The following is a 24077-nucleotide window of genomic DNA, read 5'->3' as shown; positions in this document are numbered from 1 at the left end:
AGTGAATAAAGAGGATGGGAATGTAAGTGGTCAAAGGTTAAGGGACAATTATGAGTGAATGAAGCTATCTGATTGTATCCAGTGAGAGAGCCTTTCAACATGTGTTATATGGAGGAGAGATTTGAGAAGGATTGATTGTTACCTTGAGATATGGGATACCCACTTAACCACCTAAACCAGCATGCCTAATTTTGCTTCCAGAGATCTGGCTCTTTTGCACCTTATAAATAAGTCATTGGCAATTCAGGAGCATCTTCTGCATATGGGGTCATTTTTAGGCATGAAAGTGCGAAGTAGTAATACAAGCAACAAGCAGCAAAAGGGTCTAATAGACAACAAATAACAGTTTTCAAGGGGGGACCTTGTCACTTCTTAGAGGGTTCAGTGAGCAACAACAGGATTGCATATGATGTGGAGTACCAATTTATGTAGTTGTATTCGTTAGAATCAGAGTTTCTCTTGTGGGTAAATATGCATGTAATAGAGGCATTCTTATGTCCTGAAACTGTACTATTCTCGCATAATCATCTCTCCTGCATTGGCAGGGTCGTCCACCAGTGTCTGATGGGTCAGCCACTGCTCCATTTGAGCAGAATGTGAGTATATGTACTTTTGGAGGGTGCATTACACTGATCAAATTCTATATACGAAAACAGAAGAATAGGGTACATAAGGAGAGAGAAAAACAACATAGAGTTATCATGATTGCAAAAGTAACTTTCTGTTAGGTTGCTGTCACAGGGAGTTTGTGATTATCAAAATCAGTTGATGGATGCAGTGGTGACCTTAATTTGCCCTCAACTCTAGAAGAGGCATTTACCACCCTTTGTCTTCCTTCCTTGTCGGAATGCCTGACTGTTTGTCAATTGTGCTTCCTGTCTTGTGAGCTCAGTTGTAATCATCCGTTTGTTCAATATTACTGAGGGCGTGTAGGTCTATATCCACTGGTTCTGTCATTTATAAAACATTTCTTAAAGTCGTCCTTGAACTTCAAAGTCCTCCTGTCTACAGTGATAACCATCAAGGCTGGGTCAAGTAAAACATGTTTTAGGTCTCTTTTCCTCAACTGTAGCTTTAATGTCACTAATTTCTTCCATTTAGTATTAGTATCAGAAGGGAAATCTGCTGGCAACTATATCTTATGGCACTCGTTTGCGCAGCCACCAGCTTTTTTTCAGCCTGCAAGACCTGTCTCCCTTTGTTCATGGTATAAGAAGCATGCTATGATAGGTTGTGTGCAATTTGCTTTGTTCATTTTGAGTGATCCAATTTAATGGGTTCTCTGCAGTTCAGGGCCAGACACCAAAGTCTCTCTGCAAGAGCCAAGGTACGAAGGTGACCAAGAAACCTTCCACCAGGCCTTTTGCAAGCTCTTCTTGGTTGTCACTGACACAAAATCAAGGAAAACAAAATCGTTTGACACAAAGATTGTGTCTAAAATCTTGTTTAATAAAAATACTCTGTCTCTATTCTTATAATTGTCAGTTCAAAAATATCGAGAAAAAATGTTTTTGACCCTAAAATCTTCAAGAAATATACAAGAATATAGATTTTTTGAATACATAAATATAGTTGTAAAGTTGGAAATGTTAAAGGTTTTAATGCATTCATTTAATAAAATGTAAGTTAAATAAAGTCCACAAATATTTAATGTTTTATAAATATATATATTTATATATATTTATACATATATGCACAATTAGTTCTCACCAAGTTTGCGGTGAGAAAAACGAGCCACTCCAGTTATGGATCCAGTTCATTGGGCACAAAGGCGGCGAATTTCGACCACTCTGGGGTTTTGGTCACATTATCATTTTCCCCTTCATACACATTAACCTGCTCCAACACAATAAATTGCTATAAGCAATTACATTGAAAACTTTAAATCACTAAACATTTCAAACTATATTTAAAAAAATTAATAACAATTACACAAGCAATAACACATAAAATTAATGTATGCACTAAAACACATTGAACTAATCAAAAAACAATATTGTTAACAATTATATCATTGATAAATATATATTTTTTTTAAATATTCTTGACAACGATATTACTTACCTACATTTTTTTTCTTCGAGGCAGCGATATTTCTGCATCCCAATATTTTCGTAAAACATTACTTTTTCCGATATTTCTGTCTCCCGATATTTTGGCCAAATACCCATACTCCTTGTCCCCAATTTGGGATAATATTGAGCGCTTGTCTCAGAGCGTATGTCTCACACTGAGCTTCCACATCTCTATTTGGTCAGCTTAGATATCAACGTTTGCAAGGTCAGTTTATAGAGATTTGACATCCACAGAAATATGTTCCATTTTCTGTTTTAATGGGTTCACTGTCACCCCCACTGAAGTTATTTCCTTGAGAATGGTTTCAGTGTCATGTACGATTCTTTGAAGCATTTGTGGAGGTGGTTGGTTTGTTCTATCTTATCACATTAGAAAGGAGTAGATGTTTTGAGGCGTGGTTATTCACCATTACTAAAGGTGAGACGACAATGGCACAGTAAAGGTCAAGTACAGATGCTTCAGGTGCAGGGGTAGAAGAGCAGTGCTGATTATGCTCAGCATTGGCAATGCCCCATTGCATGGGGCTAGTTCACATCCTATGAGGCATTTCTGTAATGGGTGAGTTTATGAGATGGGTTGGCAGTGAGGCAGGTCTTGCAGGTAGGTGTTTTCTAATTCAGCCATATAATTTTAGCACATTCAAATAATACATTTTGTGCCCTGTATATATAGTCTAAGTGTTTGTGTTTAGATTTGAGTACAACAGATATAGTAGACTCTAAACTCGTATCTCCTTTTGCTACAGGTTGGGGGCTATGCATAGTCTAGTGTGACTTCCTGCAAACCAACAACAGATTTGTGGCTGATTACATACATTTTGATGAGGGATGCCTCAATAAGAGCCTTTTATCAGAGCTGAGTGTAGGGACTCCACTTTGATCTGTGACAGTCAAACACACTCACAGGATAATGAGCCCAACAGTATATGGATATGAAGAGCACGGGGTCCTGCATGCACCTGCATGATTGGCTGGGATCCCATACATGCAATAGTAGCAGGGCGTAGATGCTGCTCATCCTTTTGAAATCTGCATATGCTGCCAGCTTCCTCCAGGATGCTCACTGGTCAGTGCCAGGTCCCCACCTCTACTTCCTCAAATCACTCAAGACTTCTACTGCTTCGCTGTTATCTTACGACACATAGGTGCTTCGCTAATATCGTACAGCTGGACCACCAATTATCACAAGTACTAGCGAGCCAATCAGAATAAGGATCCAGGTCTCACAGCTCAGAAACCTTCTCTGGAGGAATGTATGCAAAAGTGAAAGATTTATTTCATACCCAAAATCTTGAATTTTGCACTTTCAAATTTATTATAGAAATTTTAAGGGCCTAATCTTTCATCATGTATTCAGTTGGTAAAAAAAACAGATGTTGAAGAAGTTGCTACTCTTAGGTCACATTGTAGTGGAGATTAAGGTACAGTCATTGATTTTTTTTTTAAATGTATTTTAGACAATTGAAAAAATATGTTGTGGAAAAGTCTTAGGTAAGGTCGTACAAAATTACATATTTTTTCGTGGGATTTATCATAATTTCATGACAATTAGGGGAAGTTATGCTAAGTTTTCCAAATGGTGTAAAATGTGGTTTTGCGGGTATCTCATCAAAAATTTTCATTTGAGGTTATACAGCATGTGAAGAGATGTAAGATACCGGCAAGACATTGGCTTGAGCAGATAATACAACTCATAACTGCGTAATTCAAAATACTGGACATTTTGTGTAATGAGTAACATATGAATTTTGCAAATTTAGCGAGTCAATTTAACGTTTTGCTTGGACCTGCTCATAAATGTTTTGACAGGATGCCAAATGTTTGAACTATTTAAAAACGTTACTTTTTTCTCCTCCTCAAATAGAAGAAATTCAGAATTAAATTGTCCAGCATTTTACATTTCTAAGGGTATCTTGATTTACTATTCTATTTAGGTAAGTGGATTAGTTGTTAAATTTGTCATCTCAGAATAAACCTTAGCAGTGATTTGTTTGGCATTTTCGCAATAGGAGGGTATGCGAATGGTTGATTATGTTATGTATTATGTAATATTTTCACCAGTAATGAGGATGAAATCGCTTTTGTTTTCCAGTATGCATTTTTTTACATCAATGTTTTGACATTAGGCACATGGTGGTTACAAAAGAATAGATTTGTGCTTAGGGGTAAAGGCTGTGACCAAAGTAATAATGTGGTGCTTATTATGTACCTAGTGTTTTATTAAGAAACGTTGAGAGTAATTACCCCAGATAGTAATATATAAAACAGCAGGCCTTTCCTCAGAAAAGTGCAAGTTTTTCAGTGGGGGCGATAACAATGCAAAAGCCATAAATCTAATAAGCAGCATTCCATAATAAATTAGTAAAAAGACTAATTTAACATTTGTATTAAGATCAAAACAACTGAAATTGATATAGGAATGGCAACATATAAATGTAATAGGACAGTGTTGCAAAAACACTTAGGAAATAACAGGGGTGTAAAGGGCAATGTTAGCCTATATGGATTACCAACAAGTGACCAACTGAGAATACCCTTGCTAAAAAATGAACTACAGCTACCAGTAGATTGTTTGTGCCCCATAAAGGCTGGAGAAGTAGGGCAGAGATGATGAACTTTTAGGGTAGTGTTATACCTGTCTCTCTCTGCAGAGTCACCTCAAATGTTTTGCCTTTTACCCTCCAATTTTTTCTGAATGCGTTTTTGTTGTCCTTAGGACTCTATGCACGTTAACACTGCTAACAAGTGCAAAAGTGCTTGTGCTCATGCCTTTAAAACATTGTTACATTGGCTCAGGCCCAATTATTTAATATACTTGTAAGTCCCTTGTGCAGTGGTATACCAGATAACCAAGGCCTGTAAACTAAATGTTATCAGTGGACCTGTATCACTTATTGGGCCAACCACTTATGTAGCCCATAAAACATGTCCCAGGCGGTAAACAGTCATAATATCGATTCCAAAATATAGAATGGACATAATATCGAAGTACAAATATAGAATGAACAAAATATCGAATGGACACAATATAGTGGTTAAAAATATCGAATTTAAGGTAAGTAATATCGATTTTCAAAATATAGAAGTCAAAATATCGAAGTATACAATATAGGCAATAAATATATCGATTTTTTAATAATATAAATTTAGTGTTTTGTATGTTAGTATATGTGTGAAAAGTGTATATTAATTTTTGTAATGTATGTTTAATGTATTTTAAATAATGAATTTTATGTTATTTAATTTTTGCGTAATTTAATTCTGTAGCGGGTTGTGGGTTTATAGGGGAATAGGGTGGGAAGTAATTTAATTATATTAAATTAAATATTAATTTTTAGCAATTTTTTTTTTTTAAATACATTTTGCTTTTTAGTTCTGTAGCGGGTTGTGGGTTTATAGGGGAATAGGGTGGGAAGTAATTTAATTGTAATTAATTAAATATTTTTATTTATTTATTGGTATTCATTTTGAATGTATTGTTATTTTTTAATTGGTAATTAATTTTTATTAATTGCCAATTAATTTGTATAATTTGATTAATTGTTAATTATGTTAATTTTCTAAATTTATTTTCTGCAGCGGGTTGTGGGTTTATAGGGGAATAGGGTGGGAAGTAATTTAATTGTACTTAAGTAAATCATTTTTTTCATTTATTTGTATTGATTTTAAATTTATTGTTAATCAATTTTTAATTGGTAATTAATTTCTATTAATTGGCAATTAATTTTTATTAATTGGTAATTATTTTTTATTAATTAAATATTTGATAATTGTATTAAGGTATTTTCTGTAGTGGGATGTGGGTTTATAGGGGAATAGGGCGGGAAGTAATGTAATTGTAATTAATTACATATTAAAAATATTTTTTGTGTATTGATAATTAATTTACTGTTAATTTTTAATTGGTATTAATTTTTATTAATAATTAGTTTTTGTTATTGCAAATTAATTAGTTGTTAAATAATTATGAATAGGTTATTAATTTTTAATAACTAATATGTAGTTGTATTTCTAATTAATTATTACATAATGTTAAATTGGTTATTAATTTTAATTAATGTTTTATTGGTATTGATATTTAATTTATTTTTAATAATATATTAAATCATTATTTACCCTACTGTTAAACTCACTGGAGTGGGAATAGTATTTTTTACCCCTACGCTATCCAACGCTTTCCCTACTGTTGCACTCTCTCGAGTGGGAATAGTAATTTTTACCCCTACGCTATCCAAAGCTTTCCCTACTGTTGCACTATCTGGAGTGGGAATAGTAATTTTCACACTCCCGCTATCCAACGCTTTCCCTACTGTTGCACTCTCTGGAGTGGGAATAGTATTTTTTACCCCTACGCTATCTAACGCTTTCCCTACTGTTGCACTCTCTGGAGTGGGAATAGTAATTTTTACCCTCCCGCTATCCAACGCTTTCCCTACTGTTGCACTCTCTGGAGTGGGAATAGTAATTTTTAACCTTATGCTATCCAACGCTTTCCCTACTGTTGCACTCACTGGAGTGGCAATAGTATTTTTACCCCTACGCTATCCAACGCTTTCCCTACTGTTGCACTCTCTGGAGTGGGAATAATAATTTTTACCCCTACGCTATCCAACGCTTTCCCTACTGTTGCACTCTCTGGAGTGGGAATAGTATTTTTTACCCCTAAGCTATCCAACTCTTTCCCTACTGTTGCACTCACTGGAGTGGGAATAGTATTTTTTACCCTCCCGCTATCCAACGCTTTCCCTACTGTTGCACTCTCTGGAGTAGGAAAGGTATTTTTTACCTTTACGCTATCCAACGCTTTCCCTACTGTTGCACTCACTGGAGTGGGAATAGTATTTTTTACCCCTACGCTATCCAACGCTTTCCCTACTGTTGCACTCTCTGGAGTGGGAATAGTAATTTTTACCCCTACGCTATCCAACGCTTTCCCTACTGTTGCACTCTCTGGAGTGGGAATAGTATTTTTTACCCCTACGCTATCCAACGCTTTCCCTACTGTTGCACTCACTGGAGTGGGAATAGTATTTTTTACCCCTACGCTATCCAACGCTTTCCCTACTGTTGCACTCACTGGAGTGGGAATAATAATTTTTACCCCTACGCTATCCAACGCTTTCCCTACTGTTGCACTCTCTGGAGTGGGAATAGTATTTTTTACCCCTAAGCTATCCAACGCTTTCCCTACTGTTGCACTCACTGGAGTGGGAATAGTATTTTTTACCCTTCCGCTATCCAACGCTTTCCCTACTGTTGCACTCTCTGGAGTAGGAAAGGTATTTTTTACCTTTACGCTATCCAACGCTTTCCCTACTGTTGCACTCACTGGAGTGGGAATAGTATTTTTTACCCCTACGCTATCCAACGCTTTCCCTACTGTTGCACTCTCTGGAGTGGGAATAGTAATTTTTACCCCTACGCTATCCAACGCTTTCCCTACTGTTGCACTCTCTGGAGTGGGAATAGTATTTTTTACCCCTACGCTATCCAACGCTTTCCCTACTGTTGCACTCACTGGAGTGGGAATAGTATTTTTTACCCCTACGCTATCCAACGCTTTCCCTACTGTTGCACTCACTGGAGTGGTAATATTAAATGTTACCCTCCTGCTATCCAACGGTAAAATATTGTAAATTTTTTATTAATAACTTAAATTAATTATATCTTAATTTTAAGGTTATTTGAGTATTTTTAAGTATGTTTTAGTTAATTATATTTATTATTTCATTCATTTTAAATTACTTTTAAGACATTTAAAAAAATTCGATATTTTGACTAACTATATTTTTTACAGACTATATTTTGGATTCGATATTTTTGAACTTACCTGTTTGTAGATAGGAATTCGATATTTTGGCATTCAATATTTTGGTGACTATATTTTGGTAAGTCTATATTTTGTCATTCTATATTATGTCAGTGATCCTTCCCAGGCCTACTACTGCAGCCTGAGTGCAGTTTGAAACTGCCATGTCAACTTGGCAAATACACCCATTCCCAAGCTCTAAATACCCCTTTTATCACATATTTCACCCGTAAGGTAGGCTGAATATAGGCCATGGGGCTGAGTGCTGTGTCATTAAAAGGTTGGAATGCCCTTTTAAGTTTTACATGTCCTGGTGGTTAAAAACTCCCAAATTCATTTTTCTATACTCTGAGGCCTGCCTCTCCAATAACATAACATAGGGGATTCCTTATTACATGTAATAAAATGTAATTTCCAATCGGGGCAGGTAGCTATTTCTTGGTTGGTGTCTTTGGATTTGTAATGAAAGCCCTTGGTAAAGTCAGGATTTTGATTAAAATGTTAAAAATGCCCTCAGTTCTTTTATGCCTGGTTTCTGTCTTAGGTCAAATGACTGGGTGCAACTGACAGTTAAACGTTTTGAATTCCTTACAGACAGCCACATAACAGAGGAATTAGGTATGTCTAAAAGGGCTATCTGCTGGCAGGTTGAGGGGCGGAGCTGAGAGCAGCCCCATTTGCAACTGAATAGGAAGTGCTACTCCCTTACACAAAGGGCCCAACGCCTACCCATTGTCACTGCAGCCAACTTTGAGCCATGGCAGGGGAATCCAGAAATGTTATGCACTTCAAAGCCACAGTTTAGATGTTTCTTCCACCCTCCAAAAGGAGGGCACCAGGTAATAACCTCAGACACCAACTCTTCAGTAGACTTCTGGACCAATGGATACTCTACCAGGAGAAGGACTGCTGTGTTGCTGAAAGGACTGTCACTCTGCTGGACTGCAGACCTGTTGTTCCATTGCTGAATTGCTGCCTGGGGAAGAATAACTGGTAATGCAACTTCATATTGAACCTAGGTTTACCAGTGTGACTCTAACGGCTAGTCTGCTGGACTCCTGAACTGAGCCTCTGGGACATAAAAGACTCCCCAACTTCCTGCACCAACACCTGGACCCAACTGAAGTGAGTTCCTGACCCTCAAGTGGTGTCCCTCAGGTCCTTGACCCTTGGGGTGGCCTCAGAGAGCTGTATTGAAGTTTTTGAGCACTTCGTTACTGCAAATGGGCCTATTCTTGCCAAGACACTGCCTCTCATGCCAGCATTGAATGTAAAGTTTCAGCAACTGCCTTTTCACTTTACAACATTGTCCGCTAGTTGGGACCGCGAACACGAAGCACCAACAATGCCCTTTCGAAAAACCTGGGCTGCTCTTTTCGCTACTCCGGCAGTCTCCTGCAGCATTTTTTCAGCTCCTCGAGTTCCCCTCCACAGTGATCAGGACTCTTGACAGAGATCTGAGAAGGTAAACTTTCTGCAGGACTAATCTGGTGACTGTAGCCAGCTTGTGCTCCATTGCGGTTGGCTTATATTTTTGACTTTGACCCAATCCAGAGCAACCAGATATCTGTAGCTGGTGCATTGTGCTTTGCATTATGTTTACTAAAATCCTTAAGAAATCATAACTCCAGTTCTCCCAATGGATTTTTGTTGTTTTGGTGTCAAATAGTGTATTAACATTTACTCTATTTTTTTTAAGTTGGTGAGGGATTTCTCCTGTGTTTTGTTTCCACTTTATTGCTGCTTGCGTGCTGCATAAATACTTTACACATTGTCTCTAAGTTAAGCCTGACTATTTTTTATGCTGTGTTAAGCCCATGTTAATTTGGTGACTTCGTGTGGTTCCCCTGCAAGGGATTGTGGCTGTTGCTTGACCAGGGCTCACAACCCAGTCAATCAACAACCCAATTTCTCACAGGCAGTAAACTCAGTTTCTTCCAATTACCAAAGAGTTTTATTAAGTGGACATAGGAAACTGATTTCAAGGGAACATTGAATCCTATGCTACTTCTGCTTGCAGGCAAATGTTTGATCCCCACTTTGTCCTGGTTCTGTAAGGTGACAGCCATAGTCCAGTTCCACAGGACTTCTAGACTTGCTCGGTCCTTCTTCAAAGGAGCCCCCTCTTGTTCTTTATGTTTATCTAACTGTAGATCATAGCTGTCCTAACCCTCTTGAGAAACACTTATATTTCTTGTCTACGAGGCCCAGTCCTGTTCACAGGCAGATAGCAGGACGATTCACTTCTGATATTCACCATGTCCATTCGTGTTCTGGTTTCCATGGGGGGAAGTCAAAAGAACTAGTAGTACATTGACTGTGGAGGGCCCTGAGCCTTTAACCCTTCCTTCTTGTCCCATCCAACATTTCAGCAGTTGCTAAACTAAGAAGCACTATTGCTGGGATTCTTTAAAATAGCAAAAAATATCGAGAAAAAATGTTTTTGACCCTAAAATCTTCAAGAAATATACAAGAATATAGATTTTTTGAATACATAAATATAGTTGTAAAGTTGGAAATGTTAAAGGTTTTAATGCATTCATTTAATAAAATGTAAGTTAAATAAAGTCCACAAATATTTAATGTTTTATAAATATATATATTTATATATATTTATACATATATGCACAATTAGTTCTCACCAAGTTTGCGGTGAGAAAAAGGAGCCACTCCAGTTATGGATCCAGTTCATTGGGCACAAAGGCGGCGAATTTCGACCACTCTGGGGTTTTGGTCACATTATCATTTTCCCCTTCATACACATTAACCTGCTCCAACACAATAAATTGCTATAAGCAATTACATTGAAAACTTTAAATCACTAAACATTTCAAACTATATTTAAAACAATTAATAACAATTACACAAGCAATAACACATAAAATTAATGTATGCACTAAAACACATTGAACTAATCAAAAAACAATATTGTTAACAATTATATCATTGATAAATATATATTTTTTTTAAATATTCTTGACAACGATATTACTTACCTACATTTTTTTTCTTCGAGGCAGCGATATTTCTGCATCCCAATATTTTCGTAAAACATTACTTTTTCCGATATTTCTGTCTCCCGATATTTTGGCCAAATACCCATACTCCTTGTCCCCAATTTGGGATAATATTGAGCGCTTGTCTCAGAGCGTATGTCTCACACTGAGCTTCCACATCTCTATTTGGTCAGCTTAGATATCAACGTTTGCAAGGTCAGTTTATAGAGATTTGACATCCACAGAAATATGTTCCATTTTCTGTTTTAATGGGTTCACTGTCACCCCCACTGAAGTTATTTCCTTGAGAATGGTTTCAGTGTCATGTACGATTCTTTGAAGCATTTGTGGAGGTGGTTGGTTTGTTCTATCTTATCACATCAGTAAGGAGTAGATGTTTTGAGGCGTGGTTATTCACCATTACTAAAGGTGAGACGACAATGGCACAGTAAAGGTCAAGTACAGATGCTTCAGGTGCAGGGGTAGAAGAGCAGTGCTGATTATGCTCAGCATTGGCAATGCCCCATTGCATGGGGCTAGTTCACATCCTATGAGGCATTTCTGTAATGGGTGAGTTTATGAGATGGGTTGGCAGTGAGGCAGGCCTTGCAGGTAGGTGTTTTCTAATTCAGCCATATAATTTTAGCACATTCAAATAATACATTTTGTGCCCTGTATATATAGTCTAAGTGTTTGTGTTTAGATTTGAGTACAACAGATATAGTAGACTCTAAACTCGTATCTCCTTTTGCTACAGGTTGGGGGCTATGCATAGTCTAGTGTGACTTCCTGCAAACCAACAACAGATTTGTGGCTGATTACATACATTTTGATGAGGGATGCCTCAATAAGAGCCTTTTATCAGAGCTGAGTGTAGGGACTCCACTTTGATCTGTGACAGTCAAACACACTCACAGGATAATGAGCCCAACAGTATATGGATATGAAGAGCACGGGGTCCTGCACGCACCTGCATGATTGGCTGGGATCCCATACATGCAATAGTAGCAGGGCGTAGATGCTGCTCATCCTTTTGAAATCTGCATATGCTGCCAGCTTCCTCCAGGATGCTCACTGGTCAGTGCCAGGTCCCCACCTCTACTTCCTCAAATCACTCAAGACTTCTACTGCTTCGCTGTTATCTTACGACACATAGGTGCTTCGCTAATATCGTACAGCTGGACCACCAATTATCACAAGTACTAGCGAGCCAATCAGAATAAGGATCCAGGTCTCACAGCTCAGAAACTTTCTCTGGAGGAATGTATGCAAAAGTGAAAGATTTATTTCATACCCAAAATCTTGAATTTTGCACTTTCAAATTTATTATAGAAATTTTAAGGGCCTAATCTTTCATCATGTATTCAGTTGGTAAAAAAAACAGATGTTGAAGAAGTTGCTACTCTTAGGTCACATTGTAGTGGAGATTAAGGTACAGTCATTGATTTTTTTTTTAAATGTATTTTAGACAATTGAAAAAATATGTTGTGGAAAAGTCTTAGGTAAGGTCGTACAAAATTACATATTTTTTCGTGGGATTTATCATAATTTCATGACAATTAGGGGAAGTTATGCTAAGTTTTCCAAATGGTGTAAAATGTGGTTTTGCGGGTATCTCATCAAAAATTTTCATTTGAGGTTATACAGCATGTGAAGAGATGTAAGATACCGGCAAGACATTGGCTTGAGCAGATAATACAACTCATAACTGCGTAATTCAAAATACTGGACATTTTGTGTAATGAGTAACATATGAATTTTGCAAATTTAGCGAGTCAATTTAACGTTTTGCTTGGACCTGCTCATAAATGTTTTGACAGGATGCCAAATGTTTGAACTATTTAAAAACGTTACTTTTTTCTCCTCCTCAAATAGAAGAAATTCAGAATTAAATTGTCCAGCATTTTACATTTCTAAGGGTATCTTGATTTACTATTCTATTTAGGTAAGTGGATTAGTTGTTAAATTTGTCATCTCAGAATAAACCTTAGCAGTGATTTGTTTGGCATTTTCGCAATAGGAGGGTATGCGAATGGTTGATTATGTTATGTATTATGTAATATTTTCACCAGTAATGAGGATGAAATCGCTTTTGTTTTCCAGTATGCATTTTTTTACATCAATGTTTTGACATTAGGCACATGGTGGTTACAAAAGAATAGATTTGTGCTTAGGGGTAAAGGCTGTGACCAAAGTAATAATGTGGTGCTTATTATGTACCTAGTGTTTTATTAAGAAACGTTGAGAGTAATTACCCCAGATAGTAATATATAAAACAGCAGGCCTTTCCTCAGAAAAGTGCAAGTTTTTCAGTGGGGGCGATAACAATGCAAAAGCCATAAATCTAATAAGCAGCATTCCATAATAAATTAGTAAAAAGACTAATTTAACATTTGTATTAAGATCAAAACAACTGAAATTGATATAGGAATGGCAACATATAAATGTAATAAGACAGTGTTGCAAAAACACTTAGGAAATAACAGGGGTGTAAAGGGCAATGTTAGCCTATATGGATTACCAACAAGTGACCAACTGAGAATACCCTTGCTAAAAAATGAACTACAGCTACCAGTAGATTGTTTGTGCCCCATAAAGGCTGGAGAAGTAGGGCAGAGATGATGAACTTTTAGGGTAGTGTTATACCTGTCTCTCTCTGCAGAGTCACCTCAAATGTTTTGCCTTTTACCCTCCAATTTTTTCTGAATGCGTTTTTGTTGTCCTTAGGACTCTATGCACGTTAACACTGCTAACAAGTGCAAAAGTGCTTGTGCTCATGCCTTTAAAACATTGTTACATGGGCTCAGGCCCAATTATTTAATATACTTGTAAGTCCCTTGTGCAGTGGTATACCAGATAACCAAGGCCTGTAAACTAAATGTTATCAGTGGACCTGTATCACTTATTGGGCCAACCACTTATGTAGCCCATAAAACATGTCCCAGGCGGTAAACAGTCATAATATCGATTCCAAAATATAGAATGGACATAATATCGAAGTACAAATATAGAATGAACAAAATATCGAATGGACACAATATAGTGGTCAAAAATATCGAATTTAAGGTAAGTAATATCGATTTTCAAAATATAGAAGTCAAAATATCGAAGTATACAATATAGGCAATAAATATATCGATTTTTTAATAATATAAATTTAGTGTTTTGTATGTTAGTATATGTGTGAAAAGTGTATATTAATTTTTGTAATGTATGTTTAATGTATTTTAAATAATGAATTTTATGTTATTTAATTTTTGCGTAATTTAATTCTGTAGCGGGTTGTGGGTTTATAGGGGAATAGGGTGGGAAGTAATTTAATTATATTAAATTAAATATTAATTTTTAGCAATTTTTTTTTTTTAAATACATTTTGCTTTTTAGTTCTGTAGCGGGTTGTGGGTTTATAGGGGAATAGGGTGGGAAGTAATTTAATTGTAATTAATTAAATATTTTTATTTATTTATTGGTATTCATTTTGAATGTATTGTTATTTTTTAATTGGTAATTAATTTTTATTAATTGCCAATTAATTTGTATAATTTGATTAATTGTTAATTATGTTAATTTTCTAAATTTATTTTCTGCAGCGGGTTGTGGGTTTATAGGGGAATAGGGTGGGAAGTAATTTAATTGTACTTAAGTAAATCATTTTTTTCATTTATTTGTATTGATTTTAAATTTATTGTTAATCAATTTTTAATTGGTAATTAATTTCTATTAATTGGCAATTAATTTTTATTAATTGGTAATTATTTTTTATTAATTAAATATTTGATAATTGTATTAAGGTATTTTCTGTAGTGGGATGTGGGTTTATAGGGGAATAGGGCGGGAAGTAATGTAATTGTAATTAATTACATATTAAAAATATTTTTTGTGTATTGATAATTAATTTACTGTTAATTTTTAATTGGTATTAATTTTTATTAATAATTAGTTTTTGTTATTGCAAATTAATTAGTTGTTAAATAATTATGAATAGGTTATTAATTTTTAATAACTAATATGTAGTTGTATTTCTAATTAATTATTACATAATGTTAAATTGGTTATTAATTTTAATTAATGTTTTATTGGTATTGATATTTAATTTATTTTTAATAATATATTAAATCATTATTTACCCTACTGTTAAACTCACTGGAGTGGGAATAGTATTTTTTACCCCTACGCTATCCAACGCTTTCCCTACTGTTGCACTCTCTCGAGTGGGAATAGTAATTTTTACCCCTACGCTATCCAAAGCTTTCCCTACTGTTGCACTATCTGGAGTGTGAATAGTAATTTTCACACTCCCGCTATCCAACGCTTTCCCTACTGTTGCACTCTCTGGAGTGGGAATAGTATTTTTTTACCCCTACGCTATCTAACGCTTTCCCTACTGTTGCACTCTCTGGAGTGGGAATAGTAATTTTTACCCTCCCGCTATCCAACGCTTTCCCTACTGTTGCACTCTCTGGAGTGGGAATAGTAATTTTTAACCTTATGCTATCCAACGCTTCCCTACAGTTGCACTCACTGGAGTGGCAATAGTATTTTTACCCCTACGCTATCCAACGCTTTCCCTACTGTTGCACTCTCTGGAGTGGGAATAATAATTTTTACCCCTACGCTATCCAACGCTTTCCCTACTGTTGCACTCTCTGGAGTGGGAATAGTATTTTTTACCCCTACGCTATCCAACGCTTTCCCTACTGTTGCACTCACTGGAGTGGGAATAGTATTTTTTACCCCTACGCTATCCAACGCTTTCCCTACTGTTGCACTCACTGGAGTGGGAATAATAATTTTTACCCCTACGCTATCCAACGCTTTCCCTACTGTTGCACTCTCTGGAGTGGGAATAGTATTTTTTACCCCTAAGCTATCCAACGCTTTCCCTACTGTTGCACTCACTGGAGTGGGAATAGTATTTTTTACCCTCCCGCTATCCAACGCTTTCCCTACTGTTGCACTCTCTGGAGTAGGAAAGGTATTTTTTACCTTTACGCTATCCAACGCTTTCCCTACTGTTGCACTCACTGGAGTGGGAATAGTATTTTTTACCCCTACGCTATCCAACGCTTTCCCTACTGTTGCACTCTCTGGAGTGGGAATAGTAATTTTTACCCCTACGCTATCCAACGCTTTCCCTACTGTTGCACTCTCTGGAGTGGGAATAGTATTTTTTACCCCTACGCTATCCAACGCTTTCCCTACTGTTGCACTCACTGGAGTGGGAATAGTATTTTTTACCCCTACGCTATCCAACGCTTTCCCTACTGTTGCACTCACTGGAGTGGTAATATTAAATGTTACCCTCCTGCTATCCAACGGTAAAATATTGTAAATTTTTTATTAATAACTTAAATTAATTATATCTTAATTTTAAGGTTATTTGAGTATTTTTAAGTATGTTTTAGTTAATTATATTTATTATTTCATTCATTTTAAATTACTTTTAAGACATTTAAAAAAATTCGATATTTTGACTAACTATATTTTTTACAGACTATATTTTGGATTCGATATTTTTGAACGTACCTGTTTGTAGATAGGAATTCGATATTTTGGCATTCAATATTTTGGTGACTATATTTTGGTAAGTCTATATTTTGTCATTCTATATTATGTCAGTAATCCTTCCCAGGCCTACTACTGCAGCCTGAGTGCAGTTTGAAACTGCCATGTCAACTTGGCAAATACACCCATTCCCAAGCTCTAAATACCCCTTTTATCACATATTTCACCCGTAAGGTAGGCTGAATATAGGCCATGGGGCTGAGTGCTGTGTCATTAAAAGGTTGGAATGCCCTTTTAAGTTTTACATGTCCTGGTGGTTAAAAACTCCCAAATTCATTTTTCTATACTCTGAGGCCTGCCTCTCCAATAACATAACATAGGGGATTCCTTATTACATGTAATAAAATGTAATTTCCAATCGGGGCAGGTAGCTATTTCTTGGTTGGTGTCTTTGGATTTGTAATGAAAGCCCTTGGTAAAGTCAGGATTTTTATTAAAATGTTAAAAATGCCCTCAGTTCTTTTATGCCTGGTTTCTGTCTTAGGTCAAATGACTGGGTGCAACTGACAGTTAAACGTTTTGAATTCCTTACAGACAGCCACATAACAGAGGAATTAGGTATGTCTAAAAGGGCTATCTGCTGGCAGGTTGAGGGGCGGAGCTGAGAGCAGCCCCATTTGCAACTGAATAGGAAGTGCTACTCCCTTACACAAAGGGCCCAACGCCTACCCATTGTCACTGCAGCCAACTTTGAGCCATGGCAGGGGAATCCAGAAATGTTATGCACTTCAAAGCCACAGTTTAGATGTTTCTTCCACCCTCCAAAAGGAGGGCACCAGGTAATAACCTCAGACACCAACTCTTCAGTAGACTTCTGGACCAATGGATACTCTACCAGGAGAAGGACTGCTGTGTTGCTGAAAGGACTGTCACTCTGCTGGACTGCAGACCTGTTGTTCCATTGCTGAATTGCTGCCTGGGGAAGAATAACTGGTAATGCAACTTCATATTGAACCTAGGTTTACCAGTGTGACTCTAACGGCTAGTCTGCTGGACTCCTGAACTGAGCCTCTGGGACATAAAAGACTCCCCAACTTCCTGCACCAACACCTGGACCCAACTGAAGTGAGTTCCTGACCCTCAAGTGGTGTCCCTCAGGTCCTTGACCCTTGGGGTGGCCTCAGAGAGCTGTATTGAAGTTTTTGAGCACTTCGTTACTGCAAATGGGCCTATTCTTGCCAAGACACTGCCTCTCATGCCAGCATTGAATGTAAAGTTTCAGCAACTGCCTTTTCACTTTACAACATTGTCCGCTAGTTGGGACCGCGAACACGAAGCACCAACAATGCCCTTTCGAAAAACCTGGGCTGCTCTTTTCGCTACTCCGGCAGTCTCCTGCAGCATTTTTTCAGCTCCTCGAGTTCCCCTCCACAGTGATCAGGACTCTTGACACAGATCTGAGAAGGTAAACTTTCTGCAGGACTAATCTGGTGACTGTAGCCAGCTTGTGCTCCATTGCGGTTGGCTTATATTTTTGACTTTGACCCAATCCAGAGCAACCAGATATCTGTAGCTGGTGCATTGTGCTTTGCATTATGTTTACTAAAATCCTTAAGAAATCATAACTCCAGTTCTCCCAATGGATTTTTGTTGTTTTGGTGTCAAATAGTGTATTAACATTTACTCTATTTTTTTTAAGTTGGTGAGGGATTTCTCCTGTGTTTTGTTTCCACTTTATTGCTGCTTGCGTGCTGCATAAATACTTTACACATTGTCTCTAAGTTAAGCCTGACTATTTTTTATGCTGTGTTAAGCCCATGTTAATTTGGTGACTTCTTGTGGTTCCCCTGCAAGGGATTGTGGCTGTTGCTTGACCAGGGCTCACAACCCAGTCAATCAACAACCCAATTTCTCACAGGCAGTAAACTCAGTTTCTTCCAATTACCAAAGAGTTTTATTAAGTGGACATAGGAAACTGATTTCAAGGGAACATTGAATCCTATGCTACTTCTGCTTGCAGGCAAATGTTTGATCCCCACTTTGTCCTGGTTCTGTAAGGTGACAGCCATAGTCCAGTTCCACAGGACTTCTAGACTTGCTCGGTCCTTCTTCAAAGGAGCCCCCTCTTGTTCTTTATGTTTATCTAACTGTAGATCATAGCTGTCCTAACCCTCTTGAGAAACACTTATATTTCTTGTCTACGAGGCCCAGTCCTGTTCACAGGCAGATAGCAGGACGATTCACTTCTGATATTCACCATGTCCATTCGTGTTCTGGTTTCCATGGGGGGAAGTCAAAAGAACTAGTAGTACATTGACTGTGGAGGGCCCTGAGCCTTTAACCCTTCCTTCTTGTCCCATCCAACATTTCAGCAGTTGCTAAACTAAGAAGCACTATTGCTGGGATTCTTTAAAATAGCAAAATTCTGCTTCCTCTGTAGGAGCTCTGTCAATCAGCCCACCATAGGTCTATTAATTTGATGTACCTTCCTATGCATACCAGTGGCCAAATCACTGAAACTAGTTGTGTACCTCACTGACTAACCTGAGTAAGAGGAACTAACCTGTTTGAGTCCACGTTCACGTCAAAAGCAAGCCTACACTACGAATGCAATCAAAAAACCTGTGAAGTGGCCAATAGCATGCTATATAACTGTAAAAATGTTTGCACATTCGTCCCCCAAATCCATTTTTATTCACATACCCAGCTCATCAGACCCTATCAATAATGTTTCTTTGCAATGGATTGTCTTCAGATTCAACACAGCCCCAATGTATTTATTTTCATTCAAATGAAAGAATTCGTCCAGTCAACATTGTACCGGAGCATGGCAAATATGCAAGTTTATGCACCAGTCAAAGAGTGTAAACATCCTTCTCATAAGATTTGTCTGTGAACAAAATCTATTTGTAAACATGTTGGCCGATGCAATTATCCTTTTTGCACTTAGCTGACCACTGCATTCATTTCTGATATATTGCTCTGGACCTGTGCAATGCTTATAGAAGCTTTACCTCACCCTAGTGAACGTCCTCAGCTATTGACTGCACCTTACCCATCCACAATACCTTGTGTTTGTCAGAAGTGTAAATGGCTAAGTCAATGTATCTATGTATGTATGTAGGCATGTGTGTGATTCTTCTAAAGTGAGAACCTAGACCAAAGGCAGTGCACTGCTGTACATGGTCAAAGACAAGCATACATTCATCTAGTTACAGGTGAAGATGGGTTGTGGGCTGTCAATGCATTGGGATGTACTGTCAATATACATTCAAATAGGTGGTCACAAGCAGCCTGGCTCTGCATCAGAATACTGTAAGCAGTCAGGGCTGGCTGTAGGGTGGGTGCAACCGGTACTACTTCACTGGGTGCTGACTTCAGGGGGCATCATGTGTGCAAGTTTATTTTGGGTTTAAAAGCAAATGCTGCCTCCAGCAATTTCCCAGCAACAACAAATATGTCAAGATAACTCTGGTGATTAATGTTCTTACTGGGAAGAGATCGGAGTTTTGTCTACTTCAGGTTTTGACTGATCATAAAATAGCACAGAGGGTGAATATGCCTGCTGCAAAGAACGTGTTCCATGCAGATCACAAGTGCATATCATGTAAAGATGTCAGTGGGTTACTGGTTTTCTAAGAGACATCCTTTTGTTACTTGCTGTATATAAGTTAAAATCCTAATATAGAACAGTGAATTATTAAATGGCATCAAAGAACTGCATGCACACTGCAAAGTATAGACTAAAGCATAGATTAATGTTGAAAAAAGGGTTCATTTGGGCCGAAATTGATTTGTAACATTAAAGTGAACACCCCACTATGGTGTTCTGTTTTTAAGTCTGAGTTTGTGCTTCTCAAGACCAAGCACTCTTAAACTATGCTGCCTACCATACCAGTATGGATGACATGTCACTCCTACCAAAAACACAAAACGAGAAGAAGGAGCATAACTAATTACGCTATAAAGTTTAGTGGCAAGTGTTGTCTGTTTGAAAAACTGCCCTCGCCCACAAATTTGTTGCATGCTTCATCATAGGGCTTGCTAAATAACACTGCTATGCAGATCAATGCCTGGGGTGGAGCAAAAGAGGAAGACAATACAAACATAAAATATAACGAATAATAGGGATAAATAAAGACATCTAAGTGCAGATTATAGAGTTTAAAACTGGCTCGGGAATATCCACATTACTACTTTATTCCCGGATTTCCCAGTCAGGATCAACTCCTTCCATGCTGCCATCGGCCATTGGCCGACGGCAACGCTACCTCGCTGGTGCTGCCATCGGCTAATGGCCGACGCGGCCCCGCCAGTTGTGCGGAAGGGCCGCACTTCCTTAAAATCGGCGGCGCAGCCAAGGTGTTAAAAGAGAATGAAGGATGGTAGTGATAGGGCTGATTAGTTACCATTCACCCCTCCTATCTTAATGTATGCAACTTGTCTTGTATAGCTTTTGTCTGCACCAAAAGAACCCCTCTATGTTACCCTCCTTTCCTACCTTACTGCAGTAGTTCGAGGATAGACCCTCTGTGGTTTAGAGTTGTGTAATCACACTGCAGTAGTACCTGTAGGTGAAAAGATATTCGTTATTCTTTTTGTTTTTATCATATACTAGTTGTCTACATAGTATAAACAAGTAGTGCATGTGAAAAATGCCATATGCAAACTCTCTCTGGCCACTTATTTGCTCATTGCAAACATAGATAAACAAGGTGCTCTAGTTTGCATTCTCCCACGGTTAACCTGAATCCAGGTCCTTGTTTTCACCTGTATGTTATAGTGTTTTTATAAATTTCCAATGCTTTGCATTTAGATGTTACCCTCACGAGGAAAAAAACACATCAAGTATCACCAGAAGTGGGGATGTCTTTACACACTTTAAACCAAATCTTTCTTACCAAGTTTCACAGTTGTTGAAGCTTGAAAGGACAGGGGAGCGATGGCGGCTCCCTATTGTCAAACACTGGTTGTAGTAGGAGGTAATACATATAATTGAAATTAAAGCACTCTGTCATGCTAGCTCTAATCTATATCTTAGTCTATATTTTCTCCAAGGTTTCGTTGTAAACCTCATTTAATCCTGACCGGTGAGTTTTAGATGTGTTAAAATGTTCATGGGTCATTCCAAATTGTCTATTCTTATGCCTTCCCTAAAATGTTTTAAGGTATTATTGCCAAGTGACCGTTGTTTAAGGCTTTAATCCCCCTAAATATCATCCGGTAGCCCCCACCCCCCCACTTCCTCCGTACTTCATCAAGGTAAGGCCGCCACCCACAGTCAATCTCCTCTTAACGCCGTGTAGGTACCGGTGCTCTGCCTCGGTATCCCTGCTTAGCACGTCTTCTTTCCTGTCACGTGACCCGTGGTTGTGATTTCGTGATCGGGCTCCCTTTGTGTTTGCACATGTGCGTTGAAGTTTTCCCGTCCTATACCAGCTTTCATCTTGAGGGTGTCTCACTGGTTAACGAGGAACCAATTATGTTATCAGTCTAAGGAGATTTTTAATAAACATCACAGTCTGTGCCAAGTTTGCTTTCATTCTGGTTGTTATCCAACCAAAAGGGAACCACTTATTTTGGCGATAAGACCCTTTCCCGTGAGATGTTCATTTCTCCCATAAATCATGGTTAATTTGACATGGTAGCCTATTACTGAAAAAATAGTAGTCATTTTTCACTCATTATTATAACCTTACTACCAGTGTCTATTCTGCCTTCACACATCATCTGTATAGTGTCTTTGTGAACTATATGACCTTCTGCTATTACCCGAGAGCCCCTGCCCCAGTATATCATTTTAATTTCTACAAGAGCAGTGCATTCTGGATGTCACTCCTACACCTTGTAGTCCTCTGGGTCATGTCACATTTCTTATATGTTGATTCACACACGTGTGATTGATTGTCTCAGACCCCCTACACTGGTATAAGTGGCGCTAAATAACTAATTAAATGCATGTGAGAGATAATGGTTATGGAGACTTGAGGGGCAATGTTAAAAGGTGCAGGAATCAGTGGTGGAGGTGGTCACCACCACCACCATGAATGAGGGGGCACCAACAAGCTTTGTCGCACAGGGTACATCCATTGCACTTAGCTCAGAACATTATCTTACTTACCTTTTGGTACAGCACCTGCATCATGTTTCATGTGGTGCACATGGAAAATAACGACTTTGCTCTTGGCATATCCTTTCCTAAATAAGACACACATAATGTGTAGAATAAGATTTATAGCAAACACCAAGGAAAATTATTTATCACATAATGTAGTAATAGGTATTAGAGCACGTATAAATAGTGATGCATGATTGGAATTACAAAGAAGACACATCTAGGCAATATTGAGACAGGACAATAAGCCAGTCATAAATGATCAGATCACAGAAATACTCAAAGGTCATAATAGAATAAGACAAGAATTGATCTCTGCCCAAATGTGGTTCAAATAGAAAAAAACAACACGACATACCTAAAGTTTTAGATAAACACTACAATAATCGTTAAATTAAATATTAGCTAGAACACACTTATTTATGAATGGGAGCCGCAGGCATAAATCCACTTAGGTCATAAAAATATCGACCTGTATTTTCATAATGCGGTAATTGCAGCAGGCACTGGTTATTAAAAAGAGTAACAATATCAGACAGAGGGTGAACACGGAGGGAATATTGAAACCCAACAGCAGCTGAACACTCAGGGAATATTTTTATCAGCTGGCAGATGATGATCGAAGTAATAATGGGAATGGATAGAATATGAACTCTAAATTAATTATAGGACTTCGCAGCAGAAAAGCACAGATGCCCTAACAGGATCAGACATCAGAAACCGCAGGGCTTTACAATACGATCAAGCACGAGAAAACAGATAATAACAGCTTCAAGAGAAAATGATGTTAGGTATACTGGGATTACTTTATAGTTAATGATGCAGGTTGTCTTGGCATAATATTCCAATTAAGCCTAAAGTATTAATTACATTAATCAACAGATATGCAATAATGTCATAAGGGAATCAAGCAGTATCCTTCCTTCCTCCTCCTCTAACAGCCTCCAGGGCATAACTTGAGCCGGTTGTTTCCGGTGCTCAGCACTGGCACGTAATTGTCAACACCGGGGCTTGTGACAGTCTGCCACAGAGCGTGCTGTCTGGTTAATTTAGAGATGAACACCCCAACAGTTCATTATTCATTCAATATACATTAAAAATGACTATTACGTTCCACCCAAGGCATTCTTATAGGTTGGGAGCCTGAATTAGTCCGGATTGTAACACTTGTAGGAGTAACAGTAGTTGTGTTGTTACTGTCATTGGCATTATAACAGGAGCAATGTGTGGTGCAAGCTGCAGTCGCCTCCTGTTGAGATCATTAGCACTTATTTTTTTTTTACAAATTAAGCACCATAAGTCTCTACTCAGCGAACAGCATCTGCATCACGTGACAGACAACCTGTTGCCTACAGGAACTTCAAAGTTAAACATATGCACTGCTCTGGTTTGATGTCCATGGTAGTCACACCATTCTTGGCAAGCATACTGTACCTTTTAATCAATTCAATGAGCTTCGAGACGGCTCAGTCAGCCTTAAGCTGATTTTGTGATTGAGTTTTTAGCTCATTGTCAATTGTATATTGGATCGGTTCACATGCGTATTTTAATCTCACACTTGTTTTATTGGCTCTTTG

General features: G+C 37.8%; 2 long non-coding RNA genes across 2 annotated transcripts in view; both read right to left on the bottom strand.

Moving 5' to 3' along the window:
• Window positions 1-1838, bottom strand: part of LOC144783436 (uncharacterized) — a 134545-nt gene extending 132707 nt beyond the window's left edge. The window contains exon 1 of the long non-coding RNA XR_013601439.1: window positions 1711-1838. This is a non-coding gene — a long non-coding RNA (uncharacterized LOC144783436). The remainder of the gene's footprint in view (window positions 1-1710) is intronic.
• An 8674-nt stretch (window positions 1839-10512) lies between these two features.
• The window catches only part of LOC144783435 (uncharacterized), a 106722-nt gene continuing 93157 nt past the window's right edge, over window positions 10513-24077 (bottom strand). Inside the window, exons 2-4 of the long non-coding RNA XR_013601438.1 lie at window positions 22507-22583; window positions 20887-20953; window positions 10513-10652 (exon numbers count right to left, since the gene is read on the bottom strand). This is a non-coding gene — a long non-coding RNA (uncharacterized LOC144783435). The remainder of the gene's footprint in view (window positions 10653-20886; window positions 20954-22506; window positions 22584-24077) is intronic.

This window comes from Lissotriton helveticus, chromosome 9 (genome assembly GCF_964261635.1).
Source record: "Lissotriton helveticus chromosome 9, aLisHel1.1, whole genome shotgun sequence".
NCBI classification, from domain to species: Eukaryota; Metazoa; Chordata; class Amphibia; order Caudata; family Salamandridae; genus Lissotriton; species Lissotriton helveticus.
The sequence above is the reverse complement of the archived record's forward strand: the minus strand, read 5'-3'. Positions and strand labels throughout refer to the sequence as shown.